Source organism: Podarcis pityusensis, assembly GCF_964106645.2.
Source record: "Podarcis pityusensis genome assembly, chromosome: 1".
Classification (NCBI taxonomy): domain Eukaryota; kingdom Metazoa; phylum Chordata; class Lepidosauria; order Squamata; family Lacertidae; genus Podarcis; species Podarcis pityusensis.
Window position 1 is genome coordinate 47,390,131 of NC_138028.1, and position 24,186 is coordinate 47,414,316.

The 24,186-nt window shown below is 44.5% G+C and overlaps 1 protein-coding gene across 5 annotated transcripts in view; it reads left to right on the plus strand.

The window, feature by feature from the left end:
- SLC8A3 (solute carrier family 8 member A3) overlaps positions 1 to 24,186 on the plus strand; it is a 172,687-nt gene that overhangs the window by 103,119 nt on the left and 45,382 nt on the right. The window contains exon 1 of one of the 5 annotated variants that reach the window (XM_080974897.1): positions 4,228 to 4,246. The exons of 3 other annotated variants lie outside the window; for them this stretch is intronic. The gene's annotated coding sequence lies outside the window, so the exon portion shown is untranslated. Of the gene's footprint in view, positions 1 to 4,227; positions 4,247 to 24,186 lie in introns of those variants that run through there. One more of the 5 variants, XM_080974898.1, reaches the window with a different exon arrangement.

Sequence of the window (24,186 nt, forward strand, 5' to 3'; positions counted from 1 at the left end):
TGTTTCAGTTGGCCATCTTTCAACTGCGTAAAGTTGAAATCGCACATGTGAAACGTGCATAAGTTGTGAATCAACTACAGGGGTACCTCGGGTTAAGAACTTAATTCGTTCTGGAGGTCTGTTCTTAACCTGAAACTGTTCTTAACCTGAGGTACCACTTTAGCTAATGGCGCCTCCTGCTGCTGCCATGCCACCGCCCCGCGATTTCTGTTCTCATCCTGAAGCAAAGTTCTTAACCCGAGGTACTATTTCTGGGTTAGTGGAGTCTGTAACCTGAAGCGTCTGTAATCTGAAGCATCTGTAATCTGAAGCGTCTGTAACCCAAAGTACCACTGTATATTTATTAATTGCATTTACATGCCACCATACAACCAAGTTCTCTACTTATGTATCTCTGCTCCTTGTATTTGTAGAAAGTGCAATTATAGTTTGTTTTCTATCGGAGAGTAGTGCAGCCACCAAGAATGAGAATGAAGGCCTTCTTTTTATATAAGTACAGTTCATCAAGCAAACAAAGGTATCCGAAAACCCTCCCGTTCTTGGTCCTGGCTAGGATGAGCAGAAGGTGTTTTGGTGTGAATCCTGACAGATGCTTCGGCGTTGTGACAGAAGCAGCTTTGTGGACCACATGCAAATACTCAGAGGGGCATCCTTGTTCTGCATCCCCTCTTTTAAGACATACTTCCTGAAATATGGAGCTTTAAATCACAGGTTCTTTGTGTCCTTTAAATCACTCAATTATTTAGAGCCCTTTTATCACTTCAGCATTGGCCATTCTAGCTCAAAATCTCTGGAGAGCAGAGTTTGGGGCAACCCACCCAGATGGGAAGGGTATAAATAAGAATAAGAATAAGAATAATATGATGATGATACTTCCTTTTCCCCCTGCCCTGAACCTTCTTCCATTTGGCTTAATGGAGTGACCCAAGGTTACAGAGAGAGAAATCTCCCTCTCTGCTTTCTCCACACTATACATAAGTTCAGATTCCACTATCATGCCTCTCCCCTTGCCCTTTACTCAACCTTTCACTAAACTAAATCATCACCCCAACAAACCTGGAAGGGATCATAACCTAGGGACCTGAAGAAACCGGGATTTAGCCCATACAGCACCTGACGGACAAAATTCAATTCCTCCCAAGACATAGTGTCTGTGTATCTAGCCATGCCTGCTAGCAGACTATCAGTCTGGCACTGTTGGCATGGTCCTCGCTAGGATGTCCTCCTGGGGCTCAGATGACAGCATAGCTACTGCAAGCCAGAACTGAATGGCATTATTGGAGGGCCGCTGGATGGCCTTGCTTGATGGATTGACAGAGCGCTGCCTACTAGGATCAGGGCAGGAGAGCAGAGTGTGAGGTAGGTCAGAACGGTGTTGACAAAACTATGCTGGAAACCTTATATCTGCTGGCTCTGTATTTCCCTATATCATTTAGGATTGCATTTCAGTGTTCACTCCCTACCAGACCCAGAAGCACATGGCAACAGTGTTTAGCTCTTTTCCCCCTATCCCATTTTTATGAATTGTCATAATTGGGGAATGCATGGGTCTGATGAGGTATACAGTGAGTGCCCTATGTTTGCCCTGACACAGTTGCTCAAAATTGTAATAGAAACTAGGGGGATTTGGTGCCAAGGAACATCTCCTTTTTCCTTCGGTACACAGCCAGTTGGCTTACTGTCCTTTTTCCTACCTCCACAGTCCTTCTGAATAAACTGCACAAGCTCCCCATCTCAACAGTGGTGGAGAGGGCAGGTGGGTGTTGAAAGTTTCTCTGCCAATGAGCAACTCCACAAAAGTATGGAATCTAAAGTAGATAAGTGTTATTATTTCCCCAACCTGCAAGTGACTGAGAGCTCACCCACACTTCTGTTTGTGCTGTGATTTCCAGGCGCAGGTCCAAGGGCTTCTTCTTTTGTCTGCCACTTTCCCCAGGAAAACCTGCAGTTTACTGCTGAATTCTGGAGCAAATGTCTGTCCAGTTTTCTACGGATCGATGATTCAGCAGTAAATTGTGGGTTTTCCTGGGGAAAGTGATGGGACAACAACAAAAACCCCTTTCCGACACATGTTTGGCTGATCCAGTTTTCATCCACCTTCATGAAGAGTGCCCTTTGAGCTGTGAAAAATTGAAGAATAGCCTAGGCACCATCTTTCTCTGAAAGATTCTGCCTCCCTACAGAGAGCTGCATCTGGTACAGTTAAAGCACGCAGTATTTTTGCCTTACCTTCCATCCTTGGATCTGCAGTGCAGTTTTCTGCCTTCAGCTTTTATGAGATCCCAGGATGCCTCTTTTTACTGCCACTTCACACACTCACCCCTCCCAGCCAGCGGAGGTGGGTACTCCCCTTGCGTGTGCACAGACTTTATTTGTGCAGCTCACCCCACCAACAAAATATGTGGGGAAAGCCTACACACATATAGGTCTATTTGCTGTGTACCCAGTTTGCATGATAGGCTATAAGAGAAGGGGGGCACCCTTGCTTTTTTAAAAACCACATGTATGAACAGCCCTTGAAAATGTATTTTACAGTTCTGGAAGAAAAGGGTTTGGACTGTAATGCTAAGGCAGATTATGAGAAGCTGAATGCCAGGGCTGACTTACCTGCGACCCTCCAGATATTGCTTGACTTCAACTCCCATCATCCCTGAGCATTGACCATGCTGGCTGGCACTGATGGAACTTGAGAGTTCAAGCAGTAGATATGGGGAGCCACGTGGTAGCCAGACTTGCTGTAGGCCAACATACAGTGATCTGCACCACACCACATGCTTCTTGTGGATTACCCGCATATCCATGTGCGACCAAGCCATGGTATGGGAGGCTGTGACCATGGCTGGAGTGATTCCCACACCAGGGCCTGCACAGCACCAGAAGGAGACTCGGTACTGGAATGTCCCATGATAACGCCATTTCTGGTTTTAGAGGTACATGGCGATCACGCGAATGTAAGCAGCCTGCCGCTGCAGAGGGATCAGAGGCCATCGAGGCAGCCTGAGCTTCTTTGCAACTGACAGCGTCCCCAGGGGAGAGACACACAGCAAGGAAGGAATAGCAATAACGTGCAAGGGGCACAGCAAGTGGGAGAGTCCAGGGACATGAAGTATTTTGAAATGCTTAGTGAGAGAAGAAGCTGTCAGAACTATTTCTTCTTCAAAGGAGAGAGAGCACTTTTTGTCCAGCAAACCCCTCCTGGAAAAGCCTTAGACAGCTGTATTCAAGTTGAAGAGATCTCCCTGTCTAGACAGATGCACGGAAAGGAACTTGCACCAGCAGCAGACCAATACATGGGGGGCCCGTGTCTTCTTTGACTTGCAACTCATTTCTCTTGTCCCATCTCTGTGCTCTACCTGAACCTTCTAACATGTGGTTTGGACCCACAGGATGGCCCTAAGACTTGATTACATTGCTGAATATGGAAAAGTGTGTTCTTCTCGAGCACTGAATTTTTGGTGTGTCTCTCCCAAAAGAATTGCCTAGCCATGGGACAAAATCTACAGGTTTTTTAAGCTATATATAGCAGTGACATGTGGAAGTCATGGACACCTTTCTCTGAGTTTTATACACATGTCTTCCAAGAGCGACAGGGAACCTATCACCCTCTGTGTATTACTGGACTCATCAGCTCCCAGCCAGCATAGCCAGCAGTGAGGGATGCTAAGACCTATAACCTATAGCTGGAAAGCCACAGACCCCCTATTCCTGTCTTATAGTATATGAAAATGCTGGAACTTTACAACCCATGCGCAACTGCATGCTCATCACTTGATGGCTGCAACACTAAATGATGGGGAAAGGGAAAGAGCCATTAGAGATCAAAGCCCTCTAATAGATATGTTTTTATCACTCCAGCAGTGTTCAGTATTCAGGTACAACTCACCATATATTAAGGTGATGGAGGATCAAGTGGCATATACGCATGTGTGAATCAGCCTAGCTCAATTATCCTGAACGCTAGACACATGTAGAGCAAGAATCTGGAAATAATCATGTATCATTTTTCCAATATAGAGGCAGCATTCATTACTGTTCCAGCATTACGCTTCCGTGTAACCTGAGTCGTGGGTGAAATTCCCAAGAGTCTTTTTTAGAAGTACTAAAGATAACTGTTCTTCACCTCTTAGAATAGATAAGGAGAAATCAAGTCTCTGGATCTGTTACAAAAAAGTATAAAGGATTAATTCCCGCTGTTTAAAGGCAGCCTATTAAGCATCAGAAAGAAGTTCTATGCGTGGCCAACCAAGTAAGCCAATGTTCAGTTGCCATTTATTTTATTGTTCAAAGTGTTCTTGAAGATAGGTGAAGATCTCCCCTTCCCTCTGTGTGTGTGTGTGTGTGAGAGAGAGAGGGGGGGGGGTGGAAGGGAGATCTCAAGGTGACCATGTGAAGCTGAGCAGATACCATGAAAGCGAAATCTCTCTCCTTATAGCAAGAAGTGCTTGTGAGCCCCTATCTTACATCCTGCTGATTCCCCCCGCCCCGACACCCTGTTACATCTTCTCTAGGCAGACTCCCCCTGTTCCTGATTATGTGCTGCTGTGTTCCTGAAGTGGTGGTAGGAAAATGTTTGATATTTTATTCCTGTAGTTAGGGGGATATCATGATGAGTGAAGTGAGTTTAAAACCACAAACTGTGCACAGTTTTATCAGGGTTGCTTTCTGCTCTAGCAGTGCAGCAGTTGCAAAGCATGGGATGGAATGCAAGGGAGAAAACCACCTTCCTTGCTTTGTGTGCCTTATTTCTCTCTGGTCTCTCATTCCCCATATATTTTTGTCTGCAAAGCTTAGAGGTTTCTTGTGCATAATTAGAGTTGTGTTTACCTTGGAGTAAACTCCACTGGACACAGTGGGAGTTGTGTGTGTGTGTGTGTGTGTGTGTGTGTGTGAATAGGACAGTAGGGTTGGGAAGAAAGGTGCTTAGAGTAATATACATTACCATACAAAGCATGGGGTGTGTGTGTAGTAGTTCTGAGACTATTAAATCCAGGTTCTGAAATTATCTAACTGCACCACTACTTTAGAGACAATGCTTGTGAGCTTTCTGCCTTGACTTACTCAGAAATATACTGAGTTCTCTGCTGGATTTATCATAGAATCATAGAGTTGGAAGAGACCACAAGGGCCATCGAGTCCAACCCCCTGCCAAGCAGGAAACACCATCAGAGCACTCCTGACATATGGTTGTCAAGCCTCTGCTTAAAGACCTCCAAAGAAGGTGACTCCATCACACTCCTTGGCAGCAAATTCCACTGTCAAACAGCTCTTACTGTCAGGAAGTTCTTCCTAATGTTTAGGTGGAATCTTCTTTCTTGTAGTTTGGATCCATTGCTCCGTGTCTGCTTCTCTGGAGCAGCAGAAAACAACCTTTCTCCCTCCTCTATGTGACATCCTTTTATATATTTGAACATGGCTATCATCTCACCCCTTAACCTCCTCTTCTCCAGGCTAAACATGCCCAGCTCCCTTAGCCGTTCCTCATAAGGCATCCTTTCCAGGCCTTTGACCATTTTGGTTGCCCTCCTCTGGACACGTTCCAGTTTGTCAGTGTCCTTCTTGAACTGTGGTGCCCAGAACTGGACACAGTACTCCAGGTGAGGTCTGACCAGAGCAGAATACAGTGGCACTATTACTTCCCTTGATCTAGATGCTATACTCCTATTGATGAGGCCCAGAATTGCATTGGCTTTTTTAGCTGCCGCGTCACACTGTTGGCTCATGTCAAGTTTGTGGTCAACCAAGACTCCTAGATCCTTTTCACATGTACTGCTCTCAAGCCAGGTGTCACCCATCTTGTATTTGTGCCTCTCATTTTTTTTGCCCAAGTGCAATACTTTACATTTCTCCCTGTTAAAATTCATCTTGTTTATTTTGGCCCAGTTCTCTAATCTGTCAAGGTCGTTTTGAAGTGTGATCCTGTCCTCTGGGGTGTTAGCCACCCTCCCAGTTTGGTGTCATCTGCAAATTTGATCAGGATGCCCTTGAGTCCAACATCCAAGTCGTTGATAAAGATGTTGAATAAGACCGGGCCCAAGACAGAACCCTGTGGCACCCCACTAGTCACTCTTCTCCAGGATGAAGAGGAACCATTGATGAGCACCCTTTGGGTTCGGTCAGTTAGCCAGTTACAAATCCACTGAGTGGTAGCATAGTCAAGACCGCATTTTACCAGCTTCTTTACAAGAATATCATGGGGCACCTTGTTAAATGCCTTGCTGAAATCAAGGTAGGCTACATCCACTGCATTCCCTTCATCTACCAGGCTTGTAATTCTGTCAAAAAACGAGATCAGGTTAGTCTGACATGACTTATTTTTCAGAAATCCATGCTGACTATTGGTGATCACAGCATTCCTTTCTAGGTGCTCACAGACTGTTTGCTTAATGATCTGCTCCAGAATCTTCCCTGGTATTGATGTCAGACTGACTGGGCGGTAATTATTTGGGTCCTCTCTTTTCCCCTTTTTGAAAATAGGGACAACATTTGCCCTCCTCCAGTCTGCCGGGACTTCGCCTGTTCTCCAGGAATTCTCAAAGATGACTGCCAGTGGTTCTGAGATCACCTCTGCCAGTTCTTTTAATACTCTTGGATGCAGTTCATCTGGCCCTGGAGACTTGAATACATCTAAACTATCCAAGTATTCTTGTACTATCTCCTTAGTTATTCTGGGCTGTGTTTCCTCTGCTGAATCATTTGCTCCAAATTCTTCAGGTCGGGCATTGTTTTCTTTATTGGAGAAGACTGAGGCAAAGAAGGCATTGAGGAGTTCAGCCCTTTCTGTGTCCCCTGTTTGCATTTCACCATCTTCTCCTCTGAGTGACCCCACTGTTTCTTTGTTCTTCCTTTTGCTACGAACATACCCATAAAAGCCTTTTTTGTTGCTTTTAACCTCTCTAGCAAGCCTGAGTTCATTCTGTGCTTTAGCTTTTCTGACTTTGTGTCTACACGTGCTGGCTATTTGTTTGAATTCCTCTTTGGTGGTTTCCCCCCTTTTCCATTTTTTGTACACATCCTTTTTAAATCTTAACTCAGTTAAAAGTTCTTTAGATAGCCACCCTGGCTTCTTTAGGCACCTTCCATGTTTCCGTCTCATTGGTATTGCCTGAAGTTGTGCTTTTACTATCTCCCTCTTAACAAACTCCCAGCCATCGTGAACTCCCTTTCCTTTTAGTATTACTGTCCATGGGATCTCACCCAGCACTTCCCTAAGTTTTATGAAGTCGGCTTTCTTAAAGTCAAGAAATTGAGTCCTAGTATGCTTGGCTGCTCCTTTCCGCTGCATAGTAAACTTCAGAAGAGCATGATCACTCGCACCTAATGATCCTTCCACTTCTACCCCACTAACCAGGTCATCAACATTGGTTAGGACCAGATCTAAAATGGCTGTTCCTCTTGTTGCTTCTCCCACTTTCTGGACAATGAAGTTGTCTGCAAGGCCAGTGAGGAATCTGTTTGACCTTATGCTCTTGGCTGAGTTTGACATCCAACAAATATCCGGGTAATTGAAGTCCCCCATTACTACTATCTCCCTTCCTTTTGCATGCTTGGCCATCTGTTCCAGGAAGGCATCATCTATGTCCTCCGTTTGGCTTGGGGATCTATAGTAAACTTCAGCCACAGGTCCATTCAGAGTGGGAACAGCAGGGTGGCTAGACTATATGTGATGATAATTTTGAATAAATAAATACACATTGTCTGCCTTGGTGGTCCCCTGTGTATGCTCCACCTCACCCCTGGAACTACAATGTGGGGTAACACTTAACTGATCTAGTGCAATGGACTATAATCCACAAAAGTTTGTGCCAGAATAAATGTGTTAGACTTTAACATGCCATGAGGCCCTTCATTGTTTCTACAGCCTCAGACAATCATGGCTGTGCTTCAGGAAATATAGACTTTCATTCACCCCCAGCTTGGGAGTTGCTCAAGTTTGCCTTCTCATCATGAACCTGAATCTTGCCTTCTCTCCATAAACTTGAACAAACAAATGGTTTGTGTGGAGAAGTGCTATTGGGTGACAGAGAAGGCAGAACTGCTCAACACCTACTTTGCTTTTGTCTTCACCCAAAAGGTAAGCAGTGCCCAACCTGGTGATAACAGAATACACCATGCAAGGAGGGAGCTGCAGTCCAATATAGGAAAACACCTAGCTACTTTAAATGAATTCAAATCTCCTGGGCCTGATGAACTACACCCAAGAGTACTAAAGGAGCTTACAGGTATAATTTCAGGTCCTCTTTCTATAATCTTTGAGAATTCTTGGACAACAGATGAGGTCCCTGCATACTGGAAGTGGGCCAAGGTTGTTCCCATCATCAAAAAGCGGGGGAAAGAAGACCCAGGTAACTACCAACTGGTGAGCTTGACATTGATACCAGGAAATGTCCAGTAACAGATAGCAGTTGGTCTGTGAGCACTTAGAAAAGGATGCTGTGATTACTAAGACCCAGCATGGGTTTCTCAAAAACAGGTCATGCCAGACAAATCTCATTTCTTTTTTTGATAGAGTTGCTGGCTTGGTGGATCAGGGGAATGTTGTGGACGTAATGTATCTTGATTTCAGTAAAGCTTTTGACAAAGTCCCTCGTGATATTCTTGTGGATAAGCTGGTAAAATGTGGGTTGGAGAGGTAACTATTAGGTGGATTTGTAGCTGGTTGACTGATGAGAACACAAAGAGTGCTCACAAATGGTTCATTGTTATCCTGGAAAAAAACCTGACAAGTGGACTGCCACAGGGTTCTGTCCTGGGTCCGTTGTAGTTCAACGTCTTTATAAACAACTTGGATGAAAGAATTGAGGGGAGGCTCATCATATTTGCAGGTGACCCAAACTGGAAAGGGCAGCAAATGCCCCTGAAGACAGAATCAGGATTCAGCATGACCTTAACAGATTGAAAACTGGGCCCAAACTATTTCAGTAGGGACAAATGCACGGTTCTGCACTTGGGCAGGAAGAGCCAGCTGCACAAATATAGGATGGGGGATGACGACACCTGGTTTCCCAGTAGTATAGGTGTAAAGGAACTAGGGGTCTTAGTGGACCACAAGCTTAACATGAGTCAACAATGTGATGCAAAGCTAATGCTATTCTAGGCTGCATCAACAGAAATACAGAGGTACCTTGGTTTAAGAACAGCTTAGTTTATGAACAACTTGGATTAAGAACCTCAAACCCGGAAGTAGGTGTTTGGTGTGTGAACTTTGCTTTGGAATAAGAATATGTTTCTCTTCCTGTTGAGTGTGTTCCATTTGTAAATTGAGTCCCCCGCTGCTATGGGAAAGCACACCTTGGTTTAAGAACGCTTTGGTTTAAGAACGGACTTCCGGAATGGATTAAGTTTGTAAGCCAAGGTACCACTGTATAGTATATAGTACCACTCTATTCCGCCTTGGTCAGACCACACCTGGAGTATTGTGTTTAGTTATGGGCACCATGATTTAAGAAAGACAAGCTGGAACATGTGCAGAGGAGGGCAGCCAAGTTGTTTAAGGGCCTGGGAACCAAGCATTAGGAAGAACAGTTGCAGGAGTTGGGTATGTTTAACCAGGAGACTGAGAGGAGATATGATAGCCTTCTTCAAATGTCTAAAGGGCTGTACATGGAAGATGGAGCAAGCTTGTTTTCTCTTGCTGCAGAGGATAGGACTCAAACCAATGGATTTGAGTTACAAGAATGGAGTTTCCAATTAAACATCAGAAATAACTTTCTGACAGTAAGAGCTGTTCAACAGTGGAAGAGACTCACACAAGAAGTGGTGGACACTCCTTCCTTGGAGGTTTTTAAACAGATGTTGGACGACCATCTGCCATTTATGATATAGTTGAGATTCCTGCATTGCAGGGAGTTGGATTAGATGATTCTATGATTGTACAATCTCCCAGGAATAGAAAAGGCAAATGCTGTATTTACAATAGAGGAGCTAGGAAGCTGTGCTTTCTCTTCTTCACAGCAAACAAACATCTGAATTGACCCTGTGGAAACCTGTGCAAAAGCGACTGTAATGTTAGCCACTGTGTAAATCAAGATTTCACAGACAGCATGGAAATTGCAAAATTGTTGTGACATCCATGAAATTGACCAATGCATAAACAGGCTATGGGTGACTGTTGAGTAGCTGTAGTAAACATCCCATGAGGAGAAGGACAGGTGTAGGTTTGGTTATAATCTAGCTTCATCTTCACATATATTCTGTGGTATATTTTGCAAGAGGGAAAAATATACATGGACAATATATTTGTGGTTGGGGGGTTTATTTGAGGCTATTTTGTACTTTGTGGTTTAATATTTGGTGTGGGTATATTGTGTGATGGCAAAGTTTGGGTAGCATTTTATGTTAGAAATCAAAGTTTTCTGGGAGTGAAATGATTCCCATAAACTGTGGAAGGCTCTGCTGACATATGCATCAAACTGATCCCAAGCTCATTTAGCTGTCTCATATGACTATACTGAATAGGAGTGGGAACTAAGTGGAATCCAATCTTTCTGAATTCTGAAAAGATGATCCCATGAGGATGGTGAATAATCATCAGTCACTGTCCTCAGGGACTACCTTGTCACCAGTGTGTGAATATGTACCATGCGATAAAGCCAAGCTGTCATTGATCAGTCGAGTGAGGGACCTTATTAAAAGTTCTGGGGGGTGGAAGCTCAGAATTGAGGAGCCCCAAAGTAAAATGTAGGGGTGTTTTCTCTCCTGTCATATCAGATATGTGCTATGTGTTGTTATTGTAGTTGTTTGCACTTATTAGTGCAACTAATCCAGAATGCGGCAGCTAGACTGGTGACTGGGGGCGGCCGCCGAGACCATATAACACCGGTCTTGAAAGACCTACATTGGCTCCCAGTACGTTTCCGAGCACAATTCAAAGTGTTGGTGCTGACCTTTAAAGCCCTAAACGGCCTCGGTCCAGTATACCTGTAGGAGCGTCTCCACCCCCATCGTTCTGCCCGGACACTGAGGTCCAGCGCCGAGGGCCTTCTGGCGGTTCCCTCATTGTGAGAAGCAAAGCTACAGGGAACCAGGCAGAGGGCCTTCTCGGTAGTGGCGCCCGCCCTGTGGAACGCCCTTCCAGCAGATGTCAAAGAGATAAATAACTACCTGACATTCAGAAGACATCTTAAGGCAGCCCTGTTCAGGGAAGTTTTTAACGTGTGATATTTTACTGTATTTTTGGTTTCTATGGAAGCCGCCCAGAGTGGCTGGGGAGGCCCAGCCAGATGGGCGGGGTATAAATAAATTATTATTATTATTATTATTATTAGTCACTTTTTTTGAAAAGTAAACTCAAAGCAACTTACAATATAATACAAAAATCAAAACCAATGCAGTAATACCTCTGGTTTCGAACTTAATTTGTTCCAGAGGTCCATTCTTAACCTGAAACCGTTCTTAACCTGAGGTACCGCTTTAGCTAATGCAGCCTCCCGCTGCTGCTGCGCCACTGTTGTGTGTTTTCTGTTCTCATCCTGAGGTAGTTCTTAACCCGAGGCACTACTTCCAGGTTAGCGGAGTCTGTAACCCAAAATGTTTGTAACCCGAGGTACAACTGTACAGATCTAAACTAAATAAAAGCTAAAAACATTCGTATACTTAAAATGTGATCTAACATATCCCCCTATTTAAGGAGGCCAGAATATCAAAAACTATCAAAATTTAAGACATAAAGCTTGGCTGAAAATAAATGTTTTGCCTGGTGGCAGAAACTAGCTTAGTTGTGGTGCCAAGTTGGGCTTCCATGGGGAGGTGGGCCTCCATAAGTGGGGAGCCACTACTGAAAAGGCCTGTTCTCATGCACTCTTCTTCATCTTCAGCTGGCCACAAGGATGGCTCCATAGCTCAAAAGTAGAACACATGTGTTGCAGGTTCAATCCCCAACATCTCCAGGTAGGACTTGCAAAGACAAGAGTCTAAAACTCTGGAAGTGTTGGCAATACTGTCCTAGATGGGGAAATGGCTGACTTGGTTGAAAGCCGTTTCCCATGTCCCCTTCACCTCCCCCTTTATGCTATATTGTTTGTGAGAACAGTAGTAGTTGTCTGGGAGAGCATGCTGGTAGGTCATGAGACCATGTCTTCCATCAGGACATGTCAGGTATGGGCTAGGATCAAGTGCAATGTAAGTTAACCTCAGACTTCATGATGGGGACAAGGCCTCAAGATTATTTGTGGAGTTGGCTGAGGGAAACGGAGAGCTTTGAAAGCTGAGGCTGCAAGTGAAGACTGCGAAACGATTTCTCCACTGAGGTCCTTCTTGGGATTGACTTTGGCTAGAGACTACTCAGAATCCTCACAGGTACTAGTATCTGGTTTTAAAGATGGCAGATTGCTCAGCTGGCTCCTGTCAAGAGTGCTATGAAACAACCAGTAGACACTTCAGTTTGGCAAGGCAATGCCTATAGAAATCCAGCCCATGTTAACAGCAGTAACCTATAGACCTTCCTTCCTTTTTGGGGGAGGGCAATGGAGGCTTGGCAGAAAGTTCCTCCACTATTAAAAGTGTAGCTTACTTCAGAACATGGTGCTGGCTGGCACATAAAATCTGACAAGATACTGTTCTTTGTAGAAGGTATATTTTTAATCTAGCTACCTCGGTGGAAACTCCCCCAATTCATCATTCATGGTGTGTGCTTATATTTAATTTAAGATCAACTTGTAAATATTTATCCTCATGCTAAAAATAAAGAGACCAACATTCACTTTTCCTTCCCGCCCCCCCCCCTAAAACCTGGCTGGACTTCACCAGAATACTCTGATCTTTCATAATAAGGCAGACTTTATGTTATATTATATATTATTTTTAATTGGGCTGGTTTCCTGCAACTTCTGCTTTGGCCAAGGAGCATCCCTGCCAGGCTCCCCACAAACAAACCCAGCCTCCCCCTTCCCTGGCTAAGTGAAGCTTGTTTCCATGGTAGCCTCATTAAATTTGCATCTTGCTCAGCTTGGGCTGCATCACGGCTGCAAGTTGTATTTTTAGCCCGTGGCAGTTACATAATGAGAGAACTGGGGGAAGCAAGGAGGGCGGTTCCAGTGAGAAGCAGTGGCTCTGTGCGGCCCACTTGGCTAACTTTGCTCACTTGGGCTCCTGAGGTAACTTCTGCAGACAGTAGACCCTCAGCTTCTCCTGTCACATATCAGCCAGTAAGGCGACTTTCTTTTTCCTTTTCATGAGCTGAACCAGACAGTAGGCGTCACTTAATCTAGGAAAGGTGATTGATGGCTGCCAGCCCCTGACGCAGGCCGAAATCTCAGAGGTCTTGAGACAGGGCTGGAAGAATTGGCATGTCTTGCCTTTTGGAGGGGATGCAGCAGCACATGTGCTTCCTGAAGGAGAGAGCTTTTCCCTTCTTCCCCACCCTTTTGCAGAAGGAAAAGAATGGAAGGAGAGCATGCCCATGTGTTGGAATGACTCAGTCCTTCACAAGTTGCAGAGGCCAGACAGTTGACCCATTTCTATCTCCAGTGCTTAATTTCTAAAATGAAAGCTCCCAGGCCTTGTGTGCCTGCCTGCAGAGAGTTCTGTCATGGAAGTCCTTCCTCAAATTCCTGAAGTGTAGGATGACTGCGGCTCTGTGATGATGAAGGAAAGGCACCCTGCCTTCATCATTTTTCATTAAGGCTTCATGCAGGGCAGTGGGGGGGGCTCCTTTACAGAGGACAGGCCCTCTATTTGAAGGAGTCCTTCTGTCTGAAAGGCTCCTTCAAATAGTTTCAAGATGAAGGTATATAAAAGGGAGATGAAGTTCTCCTTCAGTATTTAATACCTCGTCAGTCAACTGTGCTGGCACACAGGTCGCCTGGTCAGTCTTCTCCCATGTGGTGAGTTGTATTAAATTTCTATATAAATCATAGTAATTATGTCCTCATTTGCATCTGTGCATATAAACTGGATGATAAAATTTTATGGAAATCTGTGCATTCCCAATTTTGGCAATGTGAAAATTGTGAACTTAGTTCCACAATTGAGTTGTAACAGCAAAAATAGTTTTCTAACTCCCCAAAAAAACTGGGAAATGAAACTATGGAACAGAGTGGTTAAGAAGATGAGCTATGCACTGGAATGCTCCCACTTCACAGTCTTTGGCAACCCTCTATCTCTCAGTCTCTCAGCCCTCCCATCTGCAGTATGGGACAATCATATCTTGTAAACTGTCCTTATACTCTGTTAACTACATATATATCTTTTAATAAATAAAATAAATAATCCAAGCCTATTTTGACGTTGAGCAAACCCATGGATTGTGCCACTGTGGATATGTGGAGCTAAGGGCTGATGAGTGAGTCCAAAACCAACAGTTGTGCAAGCACATGGAAGCTGCTTCATGCATCAAACGTTTTACGTGCACTTCATCTAATGACTGTGCACACAACAACAACAACAATTATTTTATTTATACCCTGCCCATCTGTCTGGGTTTACCCAGCCACTCTGGGCAGCTTACAGCACATAAAAAAATTGTAAAACATCAGACATTAAAAATTTCCCAATACAGGGCTGCCTTCAAATATCTTCTAAAAGTCAGATAGTTGTTTATTTCCCTAACATCTGATGGGAGGGTGTTCCACAGGGCACACACCACTACTGAGAAGGCCCTCTCCCTGGTTCCCTGTAGCTTTACTTCTCGCAGTGAGGGAACAGCCAGAAGGCCCTCAGAGCTGGAACTCAGTATCTGGGCTGAACATTAAGGGTGGAGACGCTCCTTCAGGTATACTGGGCCGAGGTCATTTAGGTCTTTAAAGGTCAGCACCAACACTTTGAATTGTACTCGGAAATGTACGGGGAGCCAATGTAGGTCTTTCAGGACCGGTGTTATATGGTTTTGGTGGCCGCTCCCAGTCACCAGTCTAGTTGCCACATTCTGGATTAGTTGTAGTTTCCAAGTCACCTTCACAGGAAGCCCCATGTAGAGCACATTGCAGTAGTCCAAGCAGGAGATAACCAAAGCAGGCACCACTCTGGTGACACAGTCTGTGGGCAGGTAGGGTCTCAGTCTACTACCACGGTGGAGTCTACCTCTTTCCAAATCTGAGCGACTTTATCTGCAAACAACTTTGCAAAATCATTCCAGGAGATATTGCGGTCCTCACCAGGCCCTGATGGTGAAGGTGGTTCTGTTAGATTGCAAATCACCTGAAAGTCTCCTGCTGCTATTTTCTACAGATGCAATAGAGGCGGTGAAGAAGGTCCACTTTGCTGTTGCTATCACCACTTGGTTGAGCTCTAACCCGTGTCTGCTCAGTTCAGAATAAGTTTTCCACCACTGGCACTCTAGCTGTCTCAGTGATTGTTTCATCACCCTCGGCTCTGGAGAAAACCACAGGGCTGTCCAGGCTCCATGCAATCAGAGATGGCACTTCGGAGCCAGACAGTTGATAGCCCTGGTTAACTCCACATTCCAGTGGGCCACTGGGGAATCAGCTGAGAGGCCATCAACATGGGATAAAACATCCCCTACCGCTCTTTGGAAACCATCTGGATCCATTAAGTGGCGAGGGTGGACCATCCGAATTGGTTCTACTTCCCGGCAGAGGGGAAGGGTTGTGGAGAAGTCTAGTTGCACCAGGAAGTGATCTGATCATGGCACTTCTTTTGTTTCACTTTTCCTTAGTGTCAAATCACCCACATCCGTAGAGGTAAACACCAGATCTAAGGGATTTCCATGGCTATGAGTTGAGCCAGACTTATTCAGGGACAGCCCCATGGAGACCATGCTTTCTATGAAGTCCCAAGCTACCCCTTGTAAGGTTGTGCCAGCATGGATGTTATAATCCCCTAGGACAACCAAACTAGGTGTGTCCAGGAGAACATCTGCCACAACCTGAAGCAGCTCAGGCAGGGAATTCTTGGTGCAGCAAGGACATCGGTACACCAAAAGGAATCCTATACTGCCCCTTTTGCCCAGCTTCCAGAACATGCACTCAGAAAACTGGGTCTTCCCAATAGGATGCCTGGTGCAAGCTAATGGCTTCCTAAAAATCACTACAACCCCTCCCCTCCCCACACATATGACCTCGGTTGCTGTGCTTAGGAAAAACCTGGTGGACAAGCAGTGGCAAGAACAGGCCCATCTGCCTCGTCCAACCAAGTCTCTGTTACACATGCCAGGTCAGGTCCTCCATCCATGATCGAGTCATGGATGGCAGCGGTCTTGTGAATCATTGACCTGGCATTGCACAGCAGCACCTACAGGTCATGTGGGTATTCCTTCCTGATTCCAGTATCCATCCGGTCAGGACCAGATCCGGAGGCAGGGATAGTCTTCCAACAACGAGGAAACCTGCCTCCTCAGTAATGACATGGTCTGGTCCTAGCATAACTCCTTCTCTTAACTGTGATCACTGAGATCAGGTGTCCCGGTGCATCCCCCCACTGTGGAACATGCCCCAGCCATTCTGTTGGCTGGGGCCCACTCCCAGGCAGCCCTGACCCTCTCCCCTTCAAAACAGAATACAAACTGTACAAGAAACCAATTATTTAAAAAAATACATTTATACTCAAACTAATCCCCAGCCCCAACTGAATGTTTATCCCACCCCCCAACAGAGCAAAAACAAACCAAAAACCAAAATTTAAAACACCACAGATTAAAACCTATTTTAAAACATTTAAAAACATTTTGGGGGTAGGATGGAAAAAATTGCTGGAGCCATATAGCAAGTAGCACTGGCTTGTTGTATGAACCAGCCTTTGAACAGTTGCATTTTATACATGAATCAGTTCCTGGTGATTCCAGATCAAATGTGCTCTCAAATTAGAACATCGTTTTTAAAAGGTTTGCCAGCATCACATGCAGCTCTTCTACAGAACACCCACTGTCAACAGCCATAAATGTTTTGCAAACCCAGTTCCACCCTTTGTTGCCCCTGTGTGGCACATTCGCCTTTGCTTGGGCTTCAGTGTTGTCGCCACGGGCCCCGTTTATTCTGCAATGTGTTTATTACTTGAGTTGCTGTGAGAGAAAAGGTGGGGAAGGGGAACAGCTTGACTCTAAACCAATATCTCTGGGCTCTAATAAACACTATCTCTTTGTTTGCAAACTGAGAAAAAAATTGATCTGCAATCATTGGGATATAACAAACACACCACCCCATGATGGCATTTTAACAGTGAGCTGATCAGAAATGCACTACACAGCCTAAGATGTCAAGCCAATTTGTTTTGTTATTAGCTGTTGATACAGGGACATAGGTTCAAGTGTTTCCGGGGAAACTAATCTATGATGTGCCTTTATAAAATGGATGTAAGAACCCACCCACTTACCCCACTCAGCTCCATCCCTCTGCTCTATCTGAACTGGGAGAGGAGAGTTAGACCAGCATTTGGAGGCAGTGATGGGTTGGTGTGGGCCAGTAAAATGTGGGTGAATCCTGAAAGGACAGAAGTGTTAGATGTCCCATGTTGAGAAACAACCTGTCCTGAATACGGTTGCAACTCCCTTGGAGTGAGCGAGTCTGCAGCTTGGTGGTACTCCGGGATTCAACAGTGTTCTCCAGCTCCAACTGGTTAACCTGTTATGACTCCTTTTGGACACAAATGACTGGGCCACTGTCTTCCATGCTCTGGTACTTTCCAGACTGGATTATTGCAATGCGCTCTACATGGGGCTGCCTCTGAAGATAACTTGGAAACTTTAATTGGTCCGAAATGAAGCAGCAGTCAAATTACTGACTGGGCTTCCACTGAAATCCCATTACTCCTGTTTTATTGGTTGCCAGTTTGGATCCAGACCCTTGCCTTACAGCCCAAAGCAACCCAGGCCCTAAATATCTGAAAAGCTGTGTCCTTTCCTACAAATCTCTTGGGTGCTAAGAGCTGCGTAGGGGGCCCTTCTGCCACCTCAGAAGCTCGAGGAGAATGCATTCTCTGTGAGTTGTGGAACTCCCTCTACACAGATGTATGCCTGTCACCTTCATTATACAGTTTTTGGTGAATACCTTGGCCTTTGATACCCGAGATGTATGTTTTCAGGATTTACCCTATTTTTTATGATTGTGTTTTTTTAATGGTAAGCTTTGAAACTGTTTTAGTGTTGTATTTTACATATTTGTAAGGTGCCCTTTTGCCATCCCACCTTCCATTCACTCCCAACAACCCTATGAGGTGAGTTAGACTGAGAGTGAAAAACCCAAGGTTCCCCAGTGAAATTCATGGGTGAATGGTGGTTTGAATCAGGGTCTCCACAGTCCTGGTCCGCCTGGTCCTTCTCTTTGGTCCGATAGTTGATCTCCAAATTTGTGTTGCGCTTTAGGCAATATAGTGCAGCATATCTTCCATCATGAACTTGCAGTGCCAAACTGCATCTGCATAAGACAACCTTGGAACTTAGTACACAGCAGCTTCTTTTTTTTAGCATGGAAGCTTAATATATTTTGGCATAATTGCCTTTCTGTGTTTCATTCTGTGACAGTGCAATAACAGAACCTTTTGGGAGAGAATTCAGTGAATGACATAAGGAAGGATGAAGACGCCAGGAAGGCTGGCACGATATATGAGGAAAGGGTAAAGGTGCCCAAGTAAGAGAGAGGAAGGCACAGGGCAGCAGGAGACATGTGAGGTGGACCCACTTGTAGAAAGTGTCTGGATCCATTGAGCAGCCACCAGGAAGAGGGATGGGGTGTCACACTTTAATCAGCAGCCATCGTTTGCTGCTGCCAACCTCATCTCACAACCCATTGGTGCTTTGATAGATAGACAGATAGATATGGGTTCTGTGACACAAAGGAAGCTTAAGCCTTCAAAGCTGACAACTGTTCCGTGTTGCACAGAGATCCTCTCACAGAACCTTCTTTCTGACTTCTTTGAACAATCCCATCTTTGCCACCATCTCCATAGCAACAACATTCTGCTGCTGAAGGATAACCAAAAAAAAATAAAAAAAATCTCTATATATAGCTTCCAGATCTCCCTTCCTTCAGCTAAAAGCCTTAAACCAAGGGAGACAGTTTGAAGTTCTGGACACCTCATGGCAGGGCAGGACATTCAGTGGAGAGGAGATAGGGAGTGGTCTGGGGGCCCTGAGCTCATTTGCCTTCCTTTTCAGCACATGTGCAGGAAGGCATCCAAAAACCTTTCAGTCCTACCTCTAGACTTCAAAAGGATCCCTACTACACTTCAAGAGCCCATGTTTTTCAAGAGAACCAAAGGCTGTTGATTATTTCATCAGGCTATAAATCCATGATGGGGTTTGACACAAGATTTTGTTCTTAAAGTAGGTGGAGCAGAATTAGAGCAAAAAATTAAAATACATGACGGATATTGCCAAGAAGTCTTCTACCTTTCTTAAATTTATTCAGTTTAAGATTTTGCAGTGCTTACACCATCATTTGCTACCTGTGTCTTTCACTCCCCTCCCCTCCTTTCTCTTGCCCTGTTATCTTCTCATTGTCAAAAACTAGGATATATACTCCTTGGGGGCCCGACTTTTGGGTTTTGCATGTACAAAAAAACAGGGATCTCCAACCTCTCCCTTTTATACTCTTGCCAATACAGAAGACTTGAGGAAATATTATGATGTTCCCTCTTGCTTCTGATGCATTTTGGGGGAAGGGAAGAAAGAACAGGAGAAACTCCTTCTGCTGCTTCCGTTCTCCAAACTGAGGCACAAGAAGGCCTGCTGGAGGCTGCTGGGACTGCTCTTTGCCAGAGGGACAGGGGCCCTTGATCCTTTGTGAGCTAGTGTGAGAGACTGTGGATACCTGGGATTGAGGGACAAACTTGTTCCCAAAATGTGGCCCACAATTTCACTTGCTGTGCCTGTTATGGCAAGTGTTTCTGACACATGTGATTTCTGTTATGTCCGAGCACAGCCTGAGTGATGTGTAGTTGTCGTCATCACTGCCAGAGTGAATTAGGGGAAGCTGGGTTGAGTCGTGGAGCAAACCCAGTCACCGTAGACCAGTGGTAGGGAATCTGCAGCCCTCTGGATTTTGCTGGGTTCCAACTCCCATTAGGCCCAGCCAGTAGAGCCAGTTGTCAGAGAAGATGGAAACCGTAATCCAGCAACATCTGCTATAGTCAGCTTTTTCAGCCTAAACTACTGCACACACACACACACAAAAATAGTGGAAATTACGGTACCAATGTTTGCTCATTAGTCACATGTCTAGAACAGAAATCAATCCAGCGAATACAAAATTGGTATTCACAGTTGTGTTTCCTTTGCATTGAAATGAACAATGCAATGACACCATGATACGTGTAATTTACATAACTAATTATATAAGTTATGTAATTTTTCCATAGCATACAGTGAGATGAATAGTGTGGTTTTTAGTGGAAGGCGAACTACAGCAGAACAGAGAGAGTGCTGCATGTGACAAAATAGAGGCCAGAATGGTAAATGATGACTTCTTGCATGAAGGATAGGGGTGACATTGTTTTTTAATTGACTCATTAGCAGTATTTTCATGTAATTTAAATTAAAAATTAGATATTTCATGTACTCTGTTCTATCTTTCAAATGTTTCAGGCAGAGCCGGCCCTACATGACTGAGGTTACCACTTTAGGCAGCTGATTTGGGATGTCATGAAAAAACAGAAAATTGATAGTTACTTAATTTATCATTTTTGTATTTTTACTGCCAGAGAGCAGGAGAGGAGACTGGGGATTTCCTGTCGCAGTTGCCAAAATAACTTCACTGGCCTTGATTATTATGTCCCTGGACTTTGGAGAGGGGTTGGCATCATTTGCTGCTGCACCTCAGGAAGCAAAATGTCCTCCTGATGCCAGGAGGAGAGGATGATCAGTGTGTGGAAACATGGACTGAGCATGCTAAGGATTCTTTGTTCCTGGGATAAGCGCAGGATTTCACATCCCGTAAAATACAGTAATATATTCCGAAAAGGCTAAACAGGAGTTCTCTTTTTAAACAGAAACTGAAATAAAGTCTAACAGCAATAAAGATTTCACTGGGCTAAAAATGAAAAACAAAACGGCCTCTGAATTTAGAAAGGCAGGGTGGAAGGGAAGGAAAACGAGGGGGCAAAATAAGTTGAAATGGAGACTCTTTGTGCAATATTCTCCTTGTTACTTAATTTGCTAATTGCCATCTGTTAAATTGCATATGTAGTTACATCAAGAGCCTCTGATCCCGTTTGGCCTCCTTTCTCAATTAGTCACTGGCATGAGTGCAAAGTGAATGCAAAAGAATGCTCTGATGCTTTCGCTCCTGTGCCCCCTCTGGATTTTCATAAATGGCAAATCAAGATAGCATACTTGGAGAAAATGAGAGGTCCACTTACTGACTTTAACAGAAGTTAGCCCAAATGAAGTACTTTGCTTAACGTCCTTAAAGAATGTGTCTATGGTACTTAATTCCCTATATACTTTGGGCTCCCAGGAGGCTTCCACCCCAAAGTTGTCAATGTTTCCCTTTTTTAAAGGGAAATTCCCTTATTCCGAATAGGATTCCTCGCAAGAAAAGGGAAAATTTGACAGCTTTCCACCCATGTTATGAATCAGAGTCACACCCTCTTTAGTGGCTCTGCAGTAGCAAGAGCTCCAAGAGCATTCAGTGGGTCCCGTATTAGTTTAATGCAGGGGCAGCCCCAGATGTTGCTGAACAACTTCCATCAGCTCCAACCAGCATGCTCAGTGGTCAGGGATGATGGGATATGTAGTTGAAGAACATCTGGAGGGAATCATGTTGGCTATGCTTTCAGCTTTAGCTACGTATCATATTCAGGACAGTTGTGCCTTGTGGTAAAGGAATGACTTGTCATTCCTGAATGTGTAGGAGTGCAAGCAGGGCTTTTTTTCAGCCAGAACTCACCTGAACTCGATTCTGACATCTCTCAGGTGGGCACCATTGCCATTATAAGAGAACAAGGGAGGCATTCATGCTAAGTTCCAGCACCTCTTTTTCTAGAAAAATAACACTGAGTGCAAGAAAGGAAGTTACCTTTATATAAAGGCACATGTTAGCTTTTATTAAGTTTCATATGTGACATGAGTAAACCGATGTCTGGGGTTTACAATGATCATTTACACAGTGGTTGCACAGTATTTGCTTAGGAGTATTTACTTGGGGATCTGCCTGTACTTTATACACTGATGTCCTTGTCCTAATTACCGCTACTGTGTCCTTGTTATTAATATTTATTTAGTGCCATCGCTATTCATTGTGCTTTACAGCATAGGCAGGTGTCTGCTCCAGGACCTTATGTCTAAACTTTTGCAGAGAGGTAGCTTCAAGACAAGGAGAGGGAGGAAAGGGATAACAAGGTAAATATTAAACCTAGGAGGGTGCTTTCTTTCAAGTCAGAAGACTAGTCCATCTAGCACAGTGTTGTCTACAGCACCCTTCCCAACCTGGTAGCCTCCAGAAGTTGTTGGACTACAACTCCCATGACCAGGGCAGTAGTCAGGGATGATGGGAGTTGTGATCCAACAACATCTGGAAGACACCAGGTTGAGGAGGCCTAGTCTAGAGTGACTAGCAGAGGCTCTCTAGGGTTTCAGAAAGGAATCTGTTCCAGCCCCGCTGGAGATGCCAGAGATTAAACCCAGGAATGTTGCATGAAAATTGTGTGCTCTAGCACTATAAGTTATAACCCTTTCCAATGATGATGATGATGATGATGATATAGGGCATGGGCAGCTTTGGCAAAGGACTGGCTCAGTTACAGCAAGTGTGAACAGGAAGAAGGAATTTAAATTAGTAACCAGACTTGAGTAAATAATTATTTAACAGGACAGTGGGTAAATGCTAGTAAATGTTAACAATATGATGATGATGATGATGTTGATGACGTTTTCTAGTCTACTTAATTTCTAGTCTTCTCTAGGTGGTATACAGTAAGCATAACAAATACCATAGAGATAAAATCAGTTAAAAACTATTGTGGTCGATATGACTGTACTGAAGCTACCCGTAAGTCCCTTCCTGTTCACATCCTCCATGAGAGTATTCACTATTCCTGCTCTAAGGAGAATACAGCACAGTGTGACATTTGTACAGTACAGCAGTGGAAACAGCAGAGGAAGGAGGAGAAGTTGTGTCAGAGATGAACAGCGAAAGATGAAGGCTGAAAGGCACCAACTTGGATGGTTTTAAGAGAAGGTTAGAGAAATTCACAGAGGATAAGGCTCTTGGTGACTACTAGCTTCCATGGCAGTCCTGCCTTCACAACCAGAGGTTCTATCGCTTCTGAATGTCAGTTTTTGCAACATACAGGAGATGAGAGTGCTCTTAGGTCCTGCTTTTGGGCTTCCATCTGGCCACAGCGAGAGCAGGATGCTAGACTAGGTGGGCTGCTGGCCTGATAGAGACATGGGTGGCACTGTGGTTTAAACCACTGAGCCTCTTGGGCTTGCTAATTGGAAGGTCGGCTGTTTGAATCCCCGCAATGGAGTGAGCTCCTGTTGCTCTGTCCCAGCTCCTGCCAACCTAGCAGTTCAAAAGCACGCCAGTGCAAGTAGATAAATAGGTACCACTGTGGTGGGAAGGTAAATGGCATTGTGCGCTCTGTTTTCTGCCACGGTATTCCATTGCACCAGAAGTGGTTTAGTCATGCTGGCCACATGACCTGGAAAGCTGTCTGTGGACAAACGCTGGCTCCCTTGGCTTGAAATTGAGATGAGCACCGCAACCCCATATTCACCTTTGACTGGATGTAACTGTCCAGGGGTCCTTTACCTTTTACCTTACCGGCCTGATCCAGGAGGAATCTTTGTGATCTTAAGGTGTGTGTGCTCAAGCTGCAGTAGGGCATGAGAAGCAGGGGGCTGAGCCAAAGGCTTCAAAAAAAGGTGGATTTTGAGCAGGTGTCCTTGGGAGCATACAGGGTGGCAACTTACAGTAGGATGCTGTATTCCTAAGAGTAACTTCTGCCAAACCCCTCTAGTTCTTTGGCTTCTAACATCTTAAACTGGAGAGCAAGGTTCACAATGAGCTGCGGTTTCTCCCACCCCAAGAGGCCGACAAAAATTACAGCAACTATACTGCTGGTGAATAATACATTAAAGTCATTACAAATCTTTCACTATTAATATTTTAACAGAAGCAAAGATCTTTATTTTATATGTATGGCTTGGTCTTGACCATGTCCCATTAATTACTATGCATCAAGCACGAAAGCATTTCCCAATAGCTCTAATTGAAACACTGGCCAATTTACTAATTAGCTTGAGAGTACAAGGGGAATACACAAAAGGAAATTGCTTTTTGTGTCAATACTTCTTTC